The sequence below is a fragment of the Rattus norvegicus genome, chromosome 1, assembly GCF_036323735.1.
Source record: "Rattus norvegicus strain BN/NHsdMcwi chromosome 1, GRCr8, whole genome shotgun sequence".
Lineage (NCBI taxonomy): Eukaryota > Metazoa > Chordata > Mammalia > Rodentia > Muridae > Rattus > Rattus norvegicus.
The window spans coordinates 143,498,737-143,505,455 of NC_086019.1; the positions used below are offsets into that span (position 1 = coordinate 143,498,737).

Below are 6,719 nucleotides of genomic sequence, written 5' to 3' on the forward strand. Positions count from 1 at the left end.
GTGTGTGTGAAAGAGAAAGAGAGAGAGAGAGAGATGATACTTTGTATGATAAGTAAAAAACTTTTTAAATGTTTCAGATAGTAAATACAGTATATGTATTTTATTTATTTGGTTGTTCCTTTTTAAAAGAAGTTGTATTTATTTTGTGCATGAGTATTTCACTCCATGTGTGTGTGCACCTCATGAGTGCTTGGTGCCCTGGAAAGTCAGAGCATCAGATCCCCTGGAACTGGAATTATGAGTGACTATGAGACACCACGTGCGTGCTGGGATTCAACTTAAGTCCTCTGGAAGAGCAGCCAGTGCTCTTAACCACTGAGCAATCTCTCCAGCCCCGTTTATTTGTTTTTTTTGAGACAGGGTTTCTCTGTGTAGCCCTGACTGTCTTGGAACTCACTCTGTAGACCAGGCTGGCTTTGAACTAATAGATCCACTTGCTTGGCGTTTATTTTTATTTATTTTTATTTTTTTTAAAGATAGGGTCTCACTTGATAGCAGCTCTGGCTGACCTGGTATTCACCATGTCGTTCAGCCTGGTCTTGAACTTATAATAGTCCACCTGTCTACTACTCTGGAGTTCAGGAATTAAAGGGAATTGCTACCACGCCTGCCTGTTAGGTGTATTTGCACAACAAAAATAGTCATCCTAAACTGACAGCTAATTGGAGCTAGAGGGATGGGCCAATGGTTAAAAGCATTTGTTGCTTTAGCAAGGGACCAAGCTTTGGGTCCCAGCATGCCCGTGGTGGCTCACAATTGTCTGTGACATCAGTCTGACGCCCTCTTCTGGCCTCCTTAGGCACTGCACCCACATGGTGCATAGACATACACTCAGACAGAAACACTGAGACACATAAATTAAAAAAAACAAAACAAAACAAAACTTGGGGTTGGGGATTTAGCTCAGCGGTAGAGTGCTTGTCTAGCAAGCGCAAGGCCCTAGGTTCGGTCCCCAGTTCCGAAAAAAGGAAAAAAGAAAAAAAAACTCTAGGTATGGTAATATATGCCTTTAATCTCAGCATGTGGGAAACTGAGGCAAGTGAAGTCTGTGAGTTCAAGGCCAGCCAGAGCTACATCGTAAGTTCCAGGACAGTCAAGGCTACAAACTGAGAGCCAGTCTGAGGGGGGAAAAAGAATGTGGTTCAGTCATTCAGTCATACTCCTGTAATCCTACAACTTAAGTTGTGGCTGTGGCAAGAGGACTGCAAGTTTAAAGTTTGAAACTTTGAGACTAGCCTTGGTTACATAGCAAGACCCTATCCAACCCCCTAATAAAAGTCAAAGAGGGAAGATAGGAAGAAAGGGAAGTTAGGTCGATGAGGTGCATCAGTGATATGGGTCCTTCCGGCCAAAGCCAGCAACCTGAGTTCCATCCACAGAACCCATACTGTGGGACAGAACTGACCCCCTAAAGTTGTCCTCTGACTGCCACACCCCACAAGCCGACTATGACATGAACACACACATACATGCAAAATAGTTAAATATATGTATAAAAAAAAAATCAGTGCACCCTCTGGGCTGGGTTCTCTTGTTTTGCATCTCTCTCTTTTGACTTTCCTGTTGTTGGGGTCTCTCGCCACTGTCTTGCACTCTGTCCTTCAAGCAGCTACTCAGTTCCTCATGTGTGTAACCAGCTCTCTTCAACCGCGTCCTTGGCACTTCCCCTTCTCGGCCCAACTGGCTGATCGAGATATTTTCCCAAACAAAACCTGTTCTCACCCCGTTAAACGCATTGCAGACTTGCCATCTGGTGTCTATGTGGGTCTCCTGAGAAACTGATGAGTGGGCAGCCACAGCTGAGACGCAGATCGCCTCTCTGCCAGCTGCCAGGCTGAGAGGAGACCCACAGCCTCGGGGTGGGGGCCAGGGCAGGGGGAAAGGTGCATAGGGGAGCCTCCTGGCAGCCTGCCCGCAGCCCCCCCGAAACACAGGCCCATCTCTCTATTGTAGGCCAGATCAGAAGGGCAGGTCTGAAGGAGGAAACTGAGAGACATCAGGTAAAGTGACCAGTAAGTCCAGATAAGGAGGGACTCAGTCTGAACAGAAAGATGCTTGACTCAAGCAGCTTGAGGCTCCGAATCCGGGGGACCAGACAGAGCCGGATGGGGGTGGGGTGGGTTGGGAGATGGGAAAAGAGACAACAGGAAAATCCCACCTTTGTAGAAACCCTGAGCTTTTGAGGTCGGGTGCATCTGGAGCGGTTTAGGGGGAGGAAGTTAAAAGGCAGAACCGAAGGCTATACAAGAACACAAGCCAAGCCTGGCAGGAAACAGATGTCTTGCAGGGATCCATCTCCAAAGCAGAGGCAAGAGAGGGGAGGGGAGGAGTGTTCCTGGCGAAAACTGCCACTTGAGGAGCGCTCACCAGGCCAGGCAGGAATGCTGACAAGAGCTGACAGGAGCTGACAGGTATACCTGCTTGAGACGTGCGAGACATTGTCCCAGTGCTGCGGCCCACAAAACACAGCATGCAAGACTCAGTGATGTTACATTGTCTACCCATTTGAAAGGGTGGAAGAGCAGTGTGGGCTGACATGGGTCCACCATCCCAGCATTCCAGAGGGTGAAGCAAGAGGATACTCATAGTAGGCTAGCCTTGGCTACTTAGTGAGCACCTAGGTCAAAACAAGGACAAGAGTATGAACAAAAAGGCTGGGTATGGTAGCACACACTTGTAATCCCAGTACTTGGGAGGTAGAGACAGGAGGATGGGGGATGGGAGTTGTCTTTCACTGCACAGCAAGTTGGAGGCCATCCTGCCTTATGTTACAAACAGTAAAAGAGCAAAGGCTAAGCATTTTCAGTGATGGTGGGGAGGAAGCGGCTGGTCATGGCCTCTGTTTTCCACACCTAAGGAAACGGACTTTGAAAAGTTCAAAGGAAAATGACCCCATAGCTCTCAACTATGAGACAGAGGATGATTCCATATAATTTTCACAACCATTTTATTATATTTTAAACATCAATTTTTATATTTTAATATTATTAGTTTTTTGAGACAGGGTTTTTCCATGCAGCCCCAGCCGAATGGAACTTGCTCTGCAGACCAGGCTGGCCTTGAACTCAGAGATCTGCCCGTCTACCTCCCAAGTGCTGGGATTAAAGGTGTTTGTCACTGCTGTGCAGTTTATTATTTTATTTATTTGTTGAGACAGGGTCTCACTATGTAGCCCTAGCTGGCCTGGAGCTTTCTATGGACACCAGGTTGACCTCAAACTCACAGAGATTTGAGATTCACCTGCTTCTGCCTCCTGAGTGCTGGGATTAAAGGCATGCATCCCACACATATACACAACTATTATTATTTTGAGACAGGAATTTCATGTACTCCAGGCTGTCCTCAAACTCCCTGAGTTGGGAAGGATGGTATTGAACTTCTGATCCTTCTGCCTCCACTTCCCAACCGCTGGGACTATAAACGAGGGTGACCACACCCAATTTTCAGAATACTAGAAATGGAGTCTAGCACACTGTTCACCCTAGGCAAGCACTCTCCTATCTGTGCTACATTTCTAGACCTACACCACCATTTTAGGGGGATGTCTGGTGGTCTTTCAGTTAATTTGTTTTGTTCAATTTATTCACAGTCTTCTATTTGAGGAGAATATTTTAGCCAAGTGTGGTGGTATATATCTTTTAAATGCTAGTGTGTGAGAGAGGCTGAGGCAGGAAGTTCTCTGAGTTTAAGGCTAGTCTACACACTGAGAACCTGTCTCAAAAGAAAAAAAAGGAGGAAGTTTAAGGCCCAAAGGAGGTCCCAGGGCCAATGGCCGGAGCTGGGCCGACCATGCTACTACGAGAGGAGAATGGCTGTTGCAGTCGGCATCAGAGCAGCTCCAGCGCCGGGGACTCTGATGGGGAACAGGAGGACTCGTCTGGAGCGTGCCCAGCAGCAGCTAGAGGCATTGCTCAACAAGACCATGGGTATTCGTATGACAGACAGAAGGACACTAGTCAGCTGCTTCCTGTGCACCGATCGTGACTGTAATGTCATCCTGGGCTCTGCGAAAGAATTCCTCAAGCTTTCTGATTCATTTTCTGCGGGGGAACCCCGTGTGCTGGGTCACATGGTACCAGGACACCACATCGTTTCTATTGAAGTCCAAAGGGAGAGTCTGTCCGGGGGGCCATATCTCTGACCACGATTGTACTTCTCTTTGAGACCATTAAACCCTATGACCAAAAAAAAAAAAAAAAAAAAAAAAAGAAAAAAAAGTGCCCATGCCTTTAATCCCAGCACTTGGGAGGTAGTGGCAGGAGGATCTCTAAATTCAAGGCCACCCTGGTCTACAGAGCAAGTTCCAGGAGAGCTGGGGCTACACAGAGAAACTTCCTAGGAAAAACCACTCAACCAACCAACAAACAAAAAAGCCAGTCCTGTAATTAACATGCTTACAATTTATTTTTCTCCAATAGCCCAGGGTGTAGTTGATAGCTTTTAAGTATCTACCAAGGTACCCATGGCAGTGAGTCTGGCAAACTTCCCAGTCTTTTTTTTTTTTAAATATTTATTTATTTATGTATTTTATGTATATGAGCACACTGTAGCTGTCTTCAGACACACCAAAGGGGGCATCAGATCTCATTACAGATGGTTGTGAGCCACCATGTGGTTGCTGGGATTTAAACTCAGGACCTCTGGAAGCGCAGTCAGTGCTCTTAACCACTGAGCCATCTCTCCAGCCCCTGTTTTAATTTTTTTTTCTATTCTTTTTTTCCGAGCTGGGGACCGAACCCAGGGCCTTGCGCTTGCTAGGCAAGCGCTCTACCACTGGATTTGCCTGTTTGAGTCATCTTTTCGATTGATTGATTGATTGGTTGATTGATTGATTTTTTGATTTCTTTTTCCAGACAGAATTTCTCTGTACAGTCCTGGTTGTCCTGGAATTCCTTCTGTAGACCAGGCTGGCCTTGAACTCAGAAAGCCAGTAGACTAATCTTTGAGTCATCTTATTGGCTCCTGTCTAGCAGTTTTGCTCTGGCAAAGATCTGACTGGAATAATTTGAGAAATTGTGTTTGTTTGTTTGTTTGTTCGTTGTACTTTTGAGCCAAGGTTGCAAACTGCAATCCAAGCTGGCCCAGAAATCAACTACATGTCTCAGACTGGCCTTGAGTTCATGATACTCCTCTTGCTTCAGCCTCCCAAGTACTGGATTTATAGCCATGCATTACCAGGCCCAGCCTTATTCTCCTACTTAAATAACTAACTCACCATTAATTAATCTTAAGATAGGCTCTTGCCATAGAGCCCAGGCTGGCCTGGAACTCTGTATGTAGACAAGACTGGCCTCCTAGATTGTTTCTTATAACTCAGCCTCCTAAATGGTGGGATTTTGAGTGTGTATCACTGTACTGAGCTAACATAGATACTTAAATGTTTTATTTGTGTATACAAATGTGTTGCTTTCATGTATGTATGGGCATCATTGTGTAACTGGTACTGGCAGAAGCCACCATAGAATTAGAGTCAAAGAACTGACTGAGAACCAAAATGTGGGTACTGGGAATTGAACTGAGGTCCTCTGCAAGAGCAACAAGTTCTCTTAATTACGAAGCCATTTCTTCAGTACCAAGATCAATCGACTTTCTCTTCCTTCTTTCTTTCTTTCCTTCCTTCCTTCCTTCCTTCCTTCCTTCCTTCCTTCTTTGCAGAGTCTGTTTTGCAACCCAGCCTGACCTTGAACTCATGGCAAGCCTTCTGCTTCAGCTTCCTGAGTGCCGGGATTACAAACACATGCCTCTTAGCAAAAGCAGACATGAATTTTGAGAGATACAATTTCACCTATAACATGTTACGTGTTTGTAACGGCAAAAGGACAAATGCCACAGAGGCAGAGTTGTACCTAGCTGGTCAAGTGCTTGCCTAGTATTTATGAAGCCCTGGGTTCTATCCTCAGCACCTCATAAATATAATATGGAGGAGCATATAATCCCAGTCCTGGGGAGGTAGAGGCAAGAGGACCAGGAACCCCTGCTCATAGCAAGCTTGAGGTCAGATATGACTCTAGGAGATTGTCTCAATAAAGAAGTGCCAGTGGGGGGTTGGGGATTTGGCTCAGTGGCAGAGCGCTTGCCTAGGAAGCGCAAGGCCCTGGGTTCGGTCCCCAGCTCCGGAAAAAAAAAAAAAGTGCCAGTGGGGTGGTGGTGGCTTTGGCCTTTCATTTCAGCACTAGGGAGACAGAAGTAGTTGGATCTCTGTGGATTCAAGATCAGCCTGGTCTACATAGTGAGTTCCAGGACAGCCAGGGCTATACAAAAAAACAAAACAAAACAAAAACAAACAAAACCGTATCTTGAAAAACAAAACTATAAAAAAGTGTATAAAAATGCTGGGCGGGGGACTCGAGACCCCATATGAACAACAATGCCAACCAACCAGAGCTTCCAGGGACTAAGCCACTACCCAAAGACTATACATGGACTGACACTGGGCTCCAACCTCATAGGTAGCAATGCATATCCTAGTAAGAGCACCAGTGGAAGGGGAAGCCCTGGGTCCTGCTAAGACTGAACCCCCAGTGGACGTGATTGTTGGGGGGAGGGCGGTAATGGGGGGAGGATGGGGAGGGGAACACCCATGTAGAAGGGGAGGGGGAGGGGTTAGGGGGATGTTGGCCTGGAAACCGGGAAGGGGAATAACAATCGAAATGTAAATACGAAATACCCAAGTGACTAAAGATTAAAAAAAAAAAAAAAATGCTGGGCGGTGGTGGCAC

At 46.2% G+C, this 6,719-nt stretch overlaps 1 pseudogene; it reads left to right on the forward strand.

Annotated features, from left to right (window-relative positions):
• Positions 1–3,739: 3,739 nt before the first annotated feature.
• Naa38-ps1 (N(alpha)-acetyltransferase 38, NatC auxiliary subunit, pseudogene 1) lies at positions 3,740–4,217 on the forward strand (annotated as a pseudogene).
• The last annotated feature ends 2,502 nt before the right edge of the window (positions 4,218–6,719 follow it).